Genomic DNA, 16,041 nt, shown 5'->3' with positions numbered 1-16,041 from the left:
TCCCAAGTGACGATGTGACTGCAGGAGCAGAACGGCCAGAGATTGCCTGTTCAGGTCATTCAAGACCACCCGCGTTGTCCTATTTGCTGGAAAAAAATAACCTGTGATTGCAGGAGAGGAGGAAAATAGGTAGGAAGTTCTCAGGTCTGGAACTGGGTAAAACAAAGGTTGCATACTGTGCTAGAGAAGACTCTAGCTCCCAAACCCACTAGAAGTAAAGTTTACGGCACCTTTGAAACATGTGGACCTCTGCCTAGAAATCCAGTACGGAGAAATGGAAAAAGGATATGCACAGACAGCACGTTCATGTGGCCGACACATGGGAATCAAATGGAATAGCTACTGTTTTTTAAGTTCCACGAGAACAATGAATTGAAGAAGGGCAAAAGACCTCTTTCTCATTTAGTTTATTTCCCTTAATACCCCACTGCTTCCCAGCCCTCACGGCATGTGTAGCACTTACTGCGTTTTTCAGCTATTTCCCACTTTTAACTCCTCAGAGGCCTCAGATAGTTCCCTACACACTCTATCTACGTTCCTGCAGGAAAGTAAACCACATGAAGAAGTAGCAGATGAAAGGCAACAGAAGGATTGGCACGCAGGTTCCTGCAAAAATCCCTGCAGCACCCTCACCGTCATCACTGGGCTCATCCTTACAGCCCGATGGGATGAGCAGCACGTGAGCATTGCTGTGCACACACATCCGATGTGTTTATTTAACCACACACAGAAAATCCTGTTGAAGTCAAAACATATCTTAATCCTAGGCAAAACATTTTAATTAAAGGAAACATATTTTCCTCATTAATACATTGTATGATGTACCAACAACCATGACATACTCCTGTGGCATGTTTTTTTCTTCTCTTTGTGTGAACATCTGTACATTTCCCCAGAAGCCGAATTTGACACATGTGATGCAGGAACAGAAATGCGTTTTCAGTGCAAGTCTAAAGCAAACAGATGTGTCAAGCATCTGCCAACAAGTTATGAGGAAGTTGCTTCTGCTCCAGGACATAATAACCTATGCACCTCTCCTTAGAAGAACGCTTGTCTTTTGTGGAAAAGGCGACTCCATACTAGGAGACTTATTTCCAAATGGATGGAAAATACTCACAAAATCACAGAATCGCGGGTTTGTAAGGAACCTGTAAAGACCTTCTCGTCAAGCCCTCTGCTCAAGCAGGGTCAGCTACAGAAGTTTCTCTGCAGCATGTCCAGTGGAGTTCTGAATTTCTCCAAGGATGGAGACTCCACAGTCTCTGAGTAACCTGCTGAAGTGTCTGACCACCATCACACTGAAAAAAATAATTTTATATTTAAACAGAATTTTCTGTATTTCGATTTTTGCAGCACTGAGAAGAGTCAGGCTCTGTCTCCGTTACTGCCACCAAGAGATGCTGATACAAACTGGTGAGAAATCCCTGGAGTCTTCTTTTCTCCAGGCTGAAAACCTGGAGAAACCTCAGTTCTCTTTCCCTCTCTACAAGTCAGATTCTTCTGTCCCTTAATCATCTCTGTGGCCCTTCACTGTTCTCTTTGGGATGTTCATATCTTCCTCGTACTGAGTGCCCAGAAGCAGACACAGCACTGCAGATACGTCCCCCAGGTGCTGAGCAGAGGGGAATATTTACCTGCATCAGCCTTCTGGCAATGCTCCTCCTAATGCAGCCCAGGATGCTGCTGGTTTCTTTACTACAGAGGCATAAAGCTGACTGATGTTCGGTTTGTCACCTACCCAGGTCCTTCTGTGAGGCTTCTGCCTTCTGGGTACCTCTGGCATACGTGGACTTCATTTTCAAATCTGCATATCTAATCCCAGGCACAAAAATCCATGTTGGGCATCAAAATAAAAGCAGGTTGCTATTCCAAGGCACTGCACACCTACAGCTCCCAATGGAGAAACGTGGAAGTGTTATGATTAAAGCCCTATTTCATGTTTCCAGGTTGCCTGTAGCACAGCCTTCATCATCAAATTGTGTATAAACAGCCTCTGTAAGATGCTACATTTCAACTAAGCTCTAACGAGAACCACTCAAGAGAAAAGTGCATTTCCTTCTGCTTTATTTCTTTGGTTTCAATTGTGATAAGTTACAAACCTATTGTAAGATAGATGCCATGCAACAGAGGGGCATGCAGCTCAGAGATAACTCATCCTAAAACAGTGATCTATATGGCAGGTTAGATCATGCTGCATTATACATGAGTATCAGTTTCTCTGTGAACAGACCCCCACTGCCATGTGCTGGGAGGTATGAATTAGACATGATGAACATAATAACACCAGGACGGCGGTGTTTAGGGTATCTTTTTATAAAGCACTTGCACTTAGAATAGTTATCTGCCTCCATTCCCTTATTAGCCATCACAAACCTTCATTCTTGAACTCTCTTGCTAAGGTGAACAGCAAAAAAAGGGAAAAATAAGATCTTACTGCTCGAGCCCAATTCCTGGCCCCTAGGGTGCCTAGTTGTACAAGATGGTTGCAGAATGTAAATGCTGAAATGAGCGCTACAGAAATGCTTATGGATGAGGAAACAATATCATGAATTGTGTTATGTCAAGTGAGACCCTATTTATAAACAGACAAAAAGCTTCTTGATGTGTAAGTAAGTGATGGGAGGCAGGAGATTGTTCATTGTACAAATGAGTGCAAAATATGATAAAAAGGAACCGCGGGGCTCTCAGGAAGAATAATGCATGCGTCGTTACCATTTTGACTCGGAGGACGCTAGCACATTCGTTGGTATGGAGTTACAGCGAACCTCTGCCTACCCTTTGTGAGTCCTGTGGGAGGTTCGGTACTTGGTGTGGTTTTGGGGTAGGTCTTTGGAAGATTCTGGTGTGCCTCATCGACAGCATGATCAAAGCCTGGCGCTTGTATACGCTGAGGGAGGTTTGGCAGAGAGGCAGCAACTCACTGGAGTCTTGATCTGAATGTGCCAGCTCTTGCTGTCTGCATGGCAGAGATGTTTTACGTGCTCACATTGCCTCAAAAGCCGTGGTTGGAAAGGCACAAGAAGGCTGCAGGCAGGCAGTGGGCAGTTTCAGAGAGCAGCAGTAGCTTAAGCAGGATACGGGGAAGCTATCTGCATGCAAACAGAACAAGGCAGAGACTCTGCATGGAAGATGCCTATTATTTTTCCAGTGGTTTTTAACACTGTCTCCTTTATCCCCCAGGCAGATGCAGTGATGTGTCACACTGATCCTTTATTCATTTCCCTCCCACTTCCTTCAGGACACACCTTGGACAGGACTCTCAAAAGGGAAGCAGTCAAGCAGAGCTGTCTGTCTGCAAACACGGGGTGAGTGGCAGCTTTCAAGATGTGACAGAAAGCTGCAAGACTACAGGCAGTGTCCGGAGTCAGCTGAGACTCTGCAGGCTTCGAAACCCCAGCTTGCTGAGAGCAGCGCTGTAGTTGACTGGCTGCTGCCACAGTCACTCGCAGAACTGGGGTGCTGGTGCTTTCTGGCACGAGGCATTTCAGCCTACAACCCACACAACACCCTAGTGCTTTAAGGGAACCCAAGGCCAGCTCTGTTGCATCGAGCTAGACACACGTCACGGTGGCTGCACCTTCCCATTGCCAAGGAGCAGCTATTGTTTGGAGGCTGAAAAACACTTGCAGAGGGAGGGAATACCCAAGAAAGAATCAAAGTCGGGTTACTCTGACAGCCTGCAGTGCCCTCACCTCTGCTGTACAACACCTACACACCGAGTTTAACTTTTCCAAGGGCACGGATGGGACTTGGAAACCAAATCCCATTCAGAAGGTATGCTCCAGGAAGGGACTGCGACTGTAGTGCTGCACCGACTGCTCCAGACAAGATGCAAACAAGGGACGGCGGGTAAGACGCTGAGGTTGCAATGCTAAATATATTGGTTGCTCTCTGCCGTTGCTTTAACAGGAGCCACTCTAAAGACAGTGTTCAGAGTCACCGATTTTTTCCTGTAGCCCTTTCCTAACCTTGCCAATCTCAGAGTTCGGGCTCATAGCAGTGAGTGGTTTATCTCTTCTGAAGAAGTAACAAAATGCCACGGCTTTCAGACCTCTTATCTTGCAGACCCTTATCTTTTTTACTTCCAATTGTGCCTGGGGAAAGGATGAGGAGCAGACGAACACCCAGGAATTTAGCACATTGTTAGTATTTTTTTTTAACCCAGGGGCAAGGAAGAGAACAAGCAGCTAAGTGCTGTGAAGTACAGCGCTAAAGTTTGTCTCCAGATCTCCGAACCCGGCACATTAAAGGCTGGGGCTGCCGTTTGATACCTGCTGCTGCTAAGAGAATGCATAATGATAAAACCACCAGCTAAGCTCTTACATCATTTTACAATCAGGCATCTCAAAAACTGTTTATCTGATCAGCACCAAATTCTGTCAGAGCGTTGACATGTGCATTTCTAAATAATTTCAGTATGTCAACCTGAATAGACACCCAGAATCAGAGAGTTAATTATCTTTGACAACTTTGCCAGCTAATTTCCTATTTATATGTACCAAACTAGGGGCCTCTTTTATCCTTCCTTGTCACAAAGAGTTTATCAATCAAATCAAAGCCTAAAATTGGCTGCCAAGGCGGGCTGCCATCCCAAAGGGGAGTTTATCCGTTTGAAATCTTTCCGACTACCTAATGACAGCAACATTGACATGAAACATAACAGGCATTGTTTTCTCCTTGCTCCTTCTCCCCCCGTTTTTCTCCTTACACTCGGAGCAGACCTCGCCTCCTCGGGACGAGGTGCAGCTCGGGCTGGGGCCTGCCCTGCCCTCCTTGGGCTGCCCACGTCCCGAAGACGCCGGCGTCTGGGCGCAGCTGTCAGGAGCGGGCGGTGGCGGCACGCAGCTCGCCCCCGGATGCGAGCTGACAGGACCTGCCCGTGTCAACTCCATCCTTGTCTCCGCCAATTCAAGCGCGTTCGCTGAGGAATATGAACAATGTTAAAAACTACCCGCTGCTGCTGACAGGCATTAGATGGCGGCGCTTGCCGCGCATGTTGTCAGTACTTTTCTCTGACAGGCGGTTATGTTTTACTCTAATAGCCATATAGCTCCTCTCCGCTTCCCTCTGACTGGGTGCGGTTTCACGAGGACGCCACGGGGCTGTCACGCGGTGGCGCACGCCGGTGCTGGCCCTCATCGGGGAGCTCCCCCTTACCTGTGCCATGTAAAAACGCAGCCATGTCCATGGTGAAGGCAGCAAAAAGAACCATGGGCCCTTCTGAGACCGTGCAGGGACCTGCTGTCCCACCCCAGGCGGAAAGGCCAAGCACTCAGGGGCCGAACCCTACTGGCCAGCTGACACCGTGGAGCCAAGTTCTGTCATGAAATTATGACAGAAGGAAATTTCCTCTAGGAGCAGGATGACACAGCAGCCCTTCTTCTCAGATACAGCTGGAAGGGGCTAGATTCATCACGCATGGTGCTGGTGATCAATCGTGCCACCCTGAGCAGTTAAAACTAAATCAATTAAAAATATAGAACTCTCTAAAAACACTGAGCTGTTGCTTAGAGAGTCACCGCTCCCGGGCCAGGCCACAGAGGGAAAATTCATTTCATATGGAAGAGTGTCATTCGCACTCTTAGAGATGGGACCACTTCTTCCCCACCAGTGCCCACTACAACCCTGCAGCCCCGAAGTGGAAGACGCTCAGCACCCTGCCTCACTTGCACTGTAGATAAGAAGAGACAAAGCTCTCCCTGAGCTCTGCGTCTCAAGCTGCTCGTATATCCAGGTTCCTTCCCCTGAAGTCAGCCAAAGAGAGCTATAATCACAGTTTTTATAACACTACTGACCTCTTAAACCTGCGGGTATTTTCTGTCTTTAGGAAATGGCTCCCTTTCTAAGTCATCCCAAAAGCTCCCTCTTCAATCCACTGGAGTCTGAGAACACGGTGGACACTGTCTAAGCCAGTACCCTTGGCTGGAAGAAGAGTACCAGACTTGTATTCTTTCTGTAGATAAAGTAAGCTTTCAAGATGTGCATCCTACCCCCTCCAGGACGAGGCTTCCCAGAAGGTACAAAGCATCTGGAACGAAGTGCCTCATTGTAATGAGGTCTTGAAAGCAGATTTTATTATTTTACTACTTACTATCTAAAGGAAGAGGCGAGACAGGGGGAAAATGACTGGCAGATTCTTTAATGTCACCCAAAAGCCTCAAGGGCCCAATTAATCAGGAAATACATTTGGCTTTTGGACTTCAGTTGCCCATTCCCTGGGGCTTCTGCAGTGCGGGGGCTGGACATATGTTACTTGCTCACACTCTATGAAATTATATTTGCATGGGGAGTGATACCTGCTAGTCCAGAATTAAGATGTCAAGACCTTCTCTCATTCAAATGCCAGCACTCTCAGCTGGAATGTGTCTGGAGAGGGCCCCCAATCCAGGAGAACAGCTTGGTTCGTAACCTTCGCCATTCCCACAAGAGTCTGTGTGAGGATCCAGCTGTTTGGGTAACGCAGAGGAATAGGAAATAGGAGAACGTGCATTCTTACACCCTCCCGGATTCTCAATGAAGAGTGTAAAGCAACTCACCACCAAATAACTCAGATAAGAGAAAGGATTTCATGAGCTCATGAAACTGATACTGATTCAAAGTCCTTCAAACCCGCTGAGTCAAGGGGAAACCCCTTTCGCTTTTGAAATCAATGACAAAAGTACAGTAGGAAAAATATTTCACCCTAAATGCACAAGCCAAGAATGGCCTTAAGCAGCTTAAGCTGAGCTGGGTTCTTTGGAAACAATTGACGTCAACTTATAAGTTTATGAAGCTTTCTCATCTGGGTTCCCTGTCCTGAAGGTTTGCACTTTTTCAAAGGTGCCACAGACACTCTACAGTGCCATTATAGCACCAGTAAAGGCCAGCTGTATTCACAGAAAACACTCTGGAAGCCCAGAAGTACCTTTTGTTTATTTATTCCAGGATGCATAAATAAACTTACAATCTGCTCCGTGTTCCAAGGAACTGGTGAAACCCCACGGCTGCTGGATTGCTTTGATCTGCTGAGGAATCGCAGCAAATCCCTGCGGCACACTCCCACTGCCCGCAGAACGGCGTGTTTTCGGCAGTCGCATACAGCCACAGGTGTGCTCAGAAATATTCCCTGTGCTCTAGGAGACTTACGGTGACAGATCTCACGCTAACTCCAGCAGCAGAAAGAATGGCTCATGACACAGCTAGGGGAGCGATAATGTGGGTTAATGTTGTTTTGCAAGGGCTATCATTTTTATTTTCCTGTCTCCGGAAGATGAACACTCACAAATATTTTTAAATAGGGAGTGAAACGACCATGTCCAGGCCCCAGAGAACAATCCTCAGTGATTAATACTGATGCCCTGGGTGCCAGTAGCCCTGTTAGTGCTGCGAAGGGCTCCTCACAGTTAGTGAAGGATTGCTGAGGTTTCACCGAATGCACACAAAAGTTGCCGGGCAGGAAACACTGAGAAGTGAAGTTCTCCTCTTTCCACTGCATTAATAAAGCTGCTGGAGCAATAGTGCCAGGTCTCAGGGACCAGACAACCAATTCTCGGCAGGGAACTCACATAAAAAGGATGGGATTACTTCTGGATGCTGCCTGTGCCGAGATTCCCAGCACAATCCGTCGGTGATGCGGATGCTTATCCAGTAGAAGCTGGGCAGAGATCAGCAATTCATTTCACATTAGCTGGTATTGAACACCCGTCATTACAGCCAGCACGGTCCAGATTTGAGCCAGTGACCTCCGGGTGAAAGGCTGCAGCTTCCCAAGCCAGCAATCATTACGTTTTGACACAACCAATTATTCACAAACAGTCACTCGGAGCTCAATTAAAAATTCGGGAACTTAACCTTTTCTTTGCTTCCCCTCTGTCTCTGGCACGTCGTGCTCCCCAGCCTAAGTGAAGTGCACGCTCCGTCTCTGCACCGGGTAATCCTGCAGGAGAACTGGCAGGACCTCCCGACAGGCACTGCTGACAGCACCAAGCACCTGCAGTGAGGCAAATTCCTTCTGACAGCACTCACTCAGCAGGCTGAAAACTAAAGAGGGATACAGATTTGGTTTAGTTACCTTGCCTGTGTGAGAGATGTTATAATTAACTCTCTGTCTAATGCTGAGAAGCTATTGTTAAGTTTCATGGCCTTTGAAGATTCGCATTTGTAAGAGCAAACCTCTCAAATGAACACATTTAGCAATGACTGCATTTTTCAGTGATTTCTTAATGTTGCCAAACAGCAGCGCTGAATATTTATAGAGTTTCTGTTAAAAAATTACACGTATCATTGCTTGTTTTTGCTTTGATCTAGGATTTATTGTCTATGAAGTAAAAAAAGACAGCAACCCCCCCTTGTACACCTCCGGTGCGTGTTGATGGCTTAAGACACTGCGTAGAGGCAGGTCATCTCTGACTCGAGTACAAATCTAATTAAATTAATGCAACCTCTTGGACAACACAGGATCATTATTGCTGCAACCGTTCTAACATTTATCACATCTCCGCAGCCATCAATCAGAAGGGAAACGCTTAGCCTCCCGCTCTGCTCACCGCAACGCATCCCGCTGCGGTCTCGCTCTCCAGCAAGAGCAAATTATTACGGACAGAGCCCTGATCGGACTCGACATCCACGTGTCCACCTGCCCTGCTGCCAGCAGGGTTGCAATGCACTTCAGCAGGTAGCTCTGGGAGCTTCCTGGCAAACAGCAAACACTCCTCTAGCTGTCGGGAGCGGTAAAGGGCACGGACCAACACGAGGTCCCAGGGATGCCGCCGAAGGTGAGGAGTGTGGCTGGGTAAATGACCAGCTCGGAAACGGCTCGAGCCACAAGGACTCTCAGCCTCCACGTGTTCTGCAGGGAGGATGTGTGAAAAGCAGCTAGTAAGAGGGGGGAATTTTGTGTCAAAGTCTCCACTCACGGCTGCCTTTACTTCCATCGATTTAGAGTTCCCTCCACGCTCCTACCAACGTATAATTTGCAACGGCTTAGATTTCACCTTTGCGTTTGGCCCAGTAGGTAACTTTCTAACAGGGTCATGGGTTTCTCTGTTCTCTGAGAATGCATGGGGATAAAGCAACTCTTGGCACGCTTTTCACACTGCTATGTTTGTGAAAGGCAGCCCTTATCACAATGCCACTGACAGAAAATAGCTAAAAATCCCCTCTACACATGCCAATACTGCCGTATCAACAGCTCGTCCTTCCATCGCTTCCTCGAACAGGGATGAAATCAGTTATTTTGGACTTTCACGCGCTAGAAAATGACAATGAACTAAACAAAAGGGCTCCAAAGGTTACGACTGCTACCAGGACCCCACACAGAATAGCAGAATTTGGTCTTTCAGGCAGACACGGGGAGCTCAGCAATCACAGCACTCCTTACTCCACGTGGCACAATTGTTTCAGCACCAGCAGGATGCGACGAAAGCAACCGTGTAGCTGGCAACTTGAGATTTGTGATTTCGAAAGTAAAGGAAAAAATAAATTGCAGTTGGAATTCCCACTGCCAGCTCTTCCCCTGGTATTACCATTGTGTCTTCAAATCTTTTCCATGATTAACTCCACAATACTCTCATCTTCATTAGCTCGCCAGACTATCTAAGGTTTTTAATCGCTCCAATGACAAAAACAAAGACAGCCACCCTGCCTCAGGGAGATGATGGTCTGGCATTTTAAACATTTTGACCACACACTCCACATATTTCCTATAGAGCTACTTAGAGTATGAACAGAAAGGATAATTAGTTATTTAAATTATCTTTCTTCTTCTACCATAATGATTTTTTGTTTAATCCAGAGATTGATTTTACATGAAAACCTGTCACTACCCTTTTAGCAGAAAGCTATCTATGATGGTTTGTTTTAATAATTATTACAGTCCTCTAGACTATCTTAAGCACAGAATACACGTGTTCTGATGAAATATAACCCAAGACTGATGTCGGAGTTGACATTCTCTTGTGTTGTGGATAGGTGAGACGCTGTCATTTGGATTACAAATGTGGCACTGGAGCTGAATATCCATATTGCCCCAGTAAGTACTGGGCCATGTTTCTGCTGAGAACTATTTCTTTGGAGCTTTATTCTGTAACTTGCTCGTAAACATTTGCTTGAAGTTTGGTGGAGAAGTTGAAGAGAACGTTAATTTTAAATAATAATAATAAAACACTTTAGCTCCTTTAAACTACAAGAGTATTAAGAAAACACAAGTTAAGCAGTTTACGAAGCTTAAATTTTCATGACTGTTCTGGAGTATTGGTATAATACTCAGAGTTCTTCTTTCAATGTACATTTCCGTAAAATGCATAACAATACCTGCTTAAATTCAAATCTACCCAGGAGACCAGAACATCTTTGAATTGCTCATCTGCTTTATCATGCAAATTTTTTATTTATCCTACAAATATACTTAGGGATAAATAATATACATTTTAAAATTATATATTATTCTTTAAATATATGTGCAAAGGAAGAGAATAAAGACTGCGGATTAAGTTTTCTAGGCCAGTATAAACTGAGAGACTTCATTCACTCCAATAACATTTTTTCAGACGTATAGTGGTATCTCTAAGATAGGACGGTGGATTCTTTACAGATTACGGTAGAAGTGTTCATTATATCCTTTCTAGGATGCAATTTATTGCTATGCATTGCGTTTGGTCTAAAAATGCTGCATTAAAACTTGGTGTTTTTAGTAGGTCTCTGCCTCAGAAATAACTGGAGCAGTGTTCAGCAGCTGCCATGTCTGCTTCCTACCTGTTTTACACACGAGTGTCTCCTGAGAGGAGGAGATTCCCTGCTTGGAGCCTAGGGATGACCAGTCTATGGACTCTTGGCACAAGAGACAGAATGCAGTGAAGAATCTATCTAAACATCTGGAATTTGGGAAAGGGATTTGGGGAAACAAGAAACCAAAGCAGGAATAAGGAACCCAGAAGATCGTGCCTTTAGGCTCCTAGCAGCACGTCTCTGCTAAGCCAAGTCCTACCGGTAGTGCATACACAGGCCTCCCACTTCCAGTGTCTCCTTTGCTGGAATAGAGGATAAAAACCACATCATTTCTAAGTAACTCGGCTGTTGAGTCAAGCAGCATCCTGCTATCCTTCCAGAAAGGATCTGTGACACTCTGCCCACTCCCATTCTATATCTAGTCCATACTTCAGCTTCTACTCTGTGCCCTATTGCTACTTAAGTGTATATAATTAATAACAGAATTCATTTTTGGAAGATCATAATAATACTCAGCTTTTCTGTTCACTGTTCCTAGGTGGACACCTCTGCCATCCCCTCCAAATTACCTTTGTCCTAAGAGAAGAGCTTCAGAACTTTAGATGTAGTCTCTAAGTGAAAGCGTCACAAACTCACATGCCATGGAAAGCTGACACAGACAGTAGGTTAAGGGCAGTCATGGAGAAGTAGGATTCTTCTCCTCCGGAAATACCAGCTTTTTCCTGTCTGGTAAGTGCAGATGTAGAGGCAAAAGGAAAGGAGAATAGGTATCAAACTAGCAGGGAAGCCACACAGAGCAGACGAGCACCTTGGAGAATGTAAAGTGGCTCCGATACTGATTTGCTTGCTTGAACCAGCCTTCCAAGCAGCTTCGCTCGAATGCAGACTTCTAACTCCTTGCAACCTTTGGAACCAAAGCGGTTTCTTTTTAATAATAATAACCAACAGCAATAAACAACATTGTTCACAATCCTAAATCCCAGATGACCAACACCAAATACGACCATGAAATCTGACTTCAGGAACATTTCAGAATAGCTCTATATCTACCAGGAGAGTTGCACTGTTTTTTATCACCTACCAATCTGACCGTTGTAACGCAATATACACAAAGGAAATCTAACATTATATCAGATAACTGGTTAACCAGCCCTTTGTTTTTCTCTCTGATATCCTGCCTCTTCAATTGCTGCAAGCAATTAAATGCCCACCACTTGTTTGAACAACCAAACTGAAATAATTACAAATGCATGTTGCACTACAACAATTGCATATTAACAAAGGCTTGGGGCCAATTAATCATTACACCATCAATATCTAATTTGCATAAAACTATTCTCTTTAAAGACTCCATGTTTGGGGTGACAGGGTTACCTCATTGATTATGCAAATTCCCCATCAAGCTTTGCAGAAGCAGTCAGAAGAAATAAAAAGGCTTGTCTGTTGCCAGCTAAGTCAACATCCCACAGCTATGAAGCAAGACAAAATTGAAAAGAGAAAGAGAAAGAGAAAGAGAAAGAGAAAGAGAAAGAGAAAGAGAAAGAGAAAGAGAAAGAGAAAGAGAAAGAGAAAGAGAAAGAGAAAGAGAAAGAGAAAGAGAAAGAGAAAGAGAAAGAGGAAAGAAGAGAAGAGAAGAGAAGAGAAGAGAAGAGAAGAGAAGAGAAGAGAAGAGAAGAGAAGAGAAGAGAAGAGAAGAGAAGAGAAGAGAAGAGAAGAGAAGAGAAGAGAAGAGAAGAGAAGAGAAGAGAAGAGAAGAGAAGAGAAGAGAAGAGAAGAGAAGAGAAGAGAAGAGAAGAGAAGAGAAGAGAAGAGAAGAGAAGAGAAGAGAAGAGAAGAGAAGAGAAGAGAAGAGAAGAGAAGACACTACGTAGACTTAAGTTTTAAAAGGCCAGGCTATAGTTCAGGCTTCAGAGCATAAAGCTGCAAAGAACGAATTCAGACCACACCAATTAACCAGGCAATGGTGGATTGAATTCTTTACAGCCGTGCCATGCTAAACCCCCCAGTAAAACAGCTCAAAAACAGTGTTAACATTTTCCATTTTACCTAGAGCTTCCTCAAGGTGCATCCTAAGAGATCTATGCCTCTTGAGAGAAGCCAAAGTCCCACAGATGAGCCCACCAATAACACAATGCGTTCCCCTTACAATCCGGGATATTCATTTTCCTGGAGGTTTTCTCCGGCAGAACGCTGGCTTCTTAAATTACCAGTTTTCTCCTTGAGCCACACGAAGAACTCTCACACTGACCGTGGACAACAATTCTAATTGCAGTATTTTTCCACATGGGATCTCGCACAACTGGACTGCGAATTAAAGACGCCACAAGCTCCAATGACTCCTGCGTGGCTCCGCAGCAGAAGCCAGGCTCCTGCTCTCCTGGGGCACACACGGGATGTGGCACAGCTTGGTGGCACACGTCGGCTGCTGGGACACGGCCGGCGAGAGGAGCAGAGGGCTGCCTGCTTGTGCACCTCCTGCCCCCGCAGAAATGAGGCATCTCCTGCCTCCAGTTTGGGGCTAACACAAGGCAAATGAGACTCACCTTTTTTTCTGCGCAAAATGGGAAGTGCTGTGTGTTATCTTGGAGGAATCTTTTTCCCCTCAGTGACTGGTATCTAATAGTCACGATATAAACAGGCTTCCTGCAGGATAATTAAGGCCTTTTCCTAGGGTAAGAGAAAGGCACAGCGGGCAGATTCATCCTGTCCCAGAGTTAGGGAACAAGCCTCTAACAAGAAAACACAAAACCCTCATCTCCAAAAGCTAGTATTAACTCCGGATGCATGCTTTTAATGCTGCAATTGGGAGAACAAGATATAAAACAGCTAGACTACGTCTCACACACCATCCAAAGTACACAGACCTACGGAAGAAATTAAATATTTGGAAATTCCAAATTGTAAGAGTCCAAGCAACACGGCCACCAAGTAGGGAAAGCAGAAGGCTTCCTATGGCATGTACTGCAAAAACGTGATAGAGGGTAGCATATATCATACCTGCAACAAACTTCATGCTCTATTCTCCACGGAGAGCTTTTCAACACCAAAATGGGGGACAAGGTGAAGAGAGGGGAGTTTAAAGTGCAAGCTGCACTCTCTGCTCCAAAAAGCACACTATGCTGATTCAAAAAAAACATTTCCAAAAATGCCTGTGGGTAAATCTGAGCTGCCCACAGCTCCCCAGGGGCAGTCAAACTTGCTGTCGAGCCATTTATGTGGATTTCAGTCAAATTCTAATTTTAGTGTTCATTAAACATGGGTAATTCCCAAGCCAATCACTGCATCACCTAGTATACATAATACCTCTACAATATAGGTCATCCTAGCTTAGAAAACATATACAGACATCAAAGTGCAACCATTTCATTATAAGTATTAACTTTATAAATAATTATGAACTTCATAATTCTTTACAAGATGCTGTATAATCACAAATGTTTAAAAAACATTACAATAGGTAGAGGGGAGGGTGGATGTGGTGTATAGGTACATTTACGTATATAACCCCTACACACATATAGATTGGAAAAGGAGAAAGGTTTGAATATGCATGTGTGTATCTACGTGAGGCAGAAGGAAGGATGTTTTCCTGACATGTAGGCTGTTGAGAAGAAGTTCTGGTCTCAGCTTCAGCACAAAGAAAGCTCCAAACCCACTGTCCTAACAGGGGTTCTCAGCTGCTCCATGTTCTCTAGACAGCTTTTCTGTGCAAGGAGGCCCTAACCAGTCAGGACACTGAGGTAGTGAGCATCCTGCATCCAAGTTTAGCTGATGGAGACTCTCCGCGGAGATGTACGAAGTACAGCCACATCCTTCCTCCCTCTTCCCTTTACCATTGCTATCCATGTGGCATAGCCGCTGCAGGAGAGATGCTCTGCGCTTGTACAAAAACGTAGCACTTTTGTGTGTTGCAAAAGGAGCCCATGTTTTTATGTATTTGGTACATACTGTAACTGAGGCATACAGAGACTTGTGCTTTCAGAAGCTGCCCTGGATGGGATCGCTCCATGTCTGCACCAGAATGAAATGGAACAGAGATACCTCAGCAGGGTGCTAGATTATGCCAGAAACCATAAAATAATTAAAACTGGACAACTATGTCAGATCAGGAGAGCCTGAAACACAAAGCAAGGAGGAAGTTTTAACACTGGAAGTAGAGAGTGTACTGAAATGAAGCCTACAAGAGGATGTACGTCCCAAAGGACATCGACATATCATTTAGTATTAAATGCTGATTTTGTAACACGAGCATGGACATCTCAGGTGAGCTTCAGAGAACTACAAAGATGCTATCCTGAAGCCAGACGGTGGTTGAGTTGGGACCAAACAGATCTCAGAGCAATAATGAAACCCAGTCCATTTTTTGACATCTTAACAGTGGCACTTACAGCCTGGGCACCTGCATCACGCAGCCGCCCCGCTGCCAGCGGCTGGTCCGAAGCTGTCTCACCGACCTGCAGGAGTCCAGCTCCCAGCCGCCCTACACGGACCTGCAGGTGTGCTCAAGCCCAGCTGACTTCTTCAGATGGCCCCAAAGAAGCCTCCTCCAAAATAACTCCCAGGAAGAACCAATTATTGTTTCCTTTGAGCAATATCTGCTACCAGGCTAATAGTAGCGTTTTAACTATGCACCTTCACACAGCATTAATGTGAGAAAGTGGGTTAAATATAGTTTGCTTGCATTTTAACAGCTCCATAGCCACTGTTGTTTATGGTCTGTTGTTTGCTTATTAACTTATATTGATTTGAAGCACTCAGAAAAGCAAAGGCTTTCTAGATGGAGCTAGAGCTGGGCACAGCCCTGATCAGCAGTAGGCACTCATCCCCACGTCCTGCTGCAGGGGAACTCATTTGCAATGAGCAACACATCCACTACTCTGCTGCCAGGTCCACTACCATGAGCATGTTTCTCAGGCCAAAGCATATGTTACTTTTCCAACAGGTAAGCCCACAGATCAGGTTGGGGTTACCCCGCTTCTCTTAGCCATGGTTGAACCTAAGGTTGGTTTTTGCTCTTTTTGCAAGAACCCCACATAAAAACTTGCAAGCGTCCGCTTCAGAAACATGAAAACAATGGCCTATTCCAAGAACAGAGCAGGGAAAAAAAATACAAAAGGGCAAAAAATTCCTGAGCAAGGACCTGCCCCTCTATTCACAAAAATGTCCATACAGACTACGTGATAAACCGATAACGTTTTGCCCAGAACCTCTGGAGTTGTATAGCTCATCGCTAACTGCTCCCTGCCACCTAGAAGCAAGCCCAGGCCCTCTGTCCATCCCCTCCCTGAAGGTCTGTGTTCAGCTGGCCACTCAAACAACCTCGCCACTCCTAGGCAA

General features: G+C 45.2%; 1 protein-coding gene across 4 annotated transcripts in view; it reads right to left on the bottom strand.

Annotated features, from left to right (window-relative positions):
• Positions 1–16,041, bottom strand: part of LOC308176580 (uncharacterized protein) — a 378,041-nt gene that overhangs the window by 106,770 nt on the left and 255,230 nt on the right. Inside the window, exon 6 of one of the 4 annotated variants that reach the window (XM_080552539.1) lies at positions 1,792–8,019. The exons of the other annotated variants lie outside the window; for them this stretch is intronic. The gene's annotated coding sequence lies outside the window, so the exon portion shown is untranslated. Of the gene's footprint in view, positions 1–1,791; positions 8,020–16,041 lie in introns of those variants that run through there. 4 annotated transcript variants of the gene reach the window in all.

Source organism: Anser brachyrhynchus, assembly GCF_964034855.1.
Source record: "Anser brachyrhynchus genome assembly, chromosome: 12".
Lineage (NCBI taxonomy): Eukaryota > Metazoa > Chordata > Aves > Anseriformes > Anatidae > Anser > Anser brachyrhynchus.
Note: the sequence above shows the minus strand (reverse complement) of the source record. Positions and strands in the feature narration are given on the sequence as shown.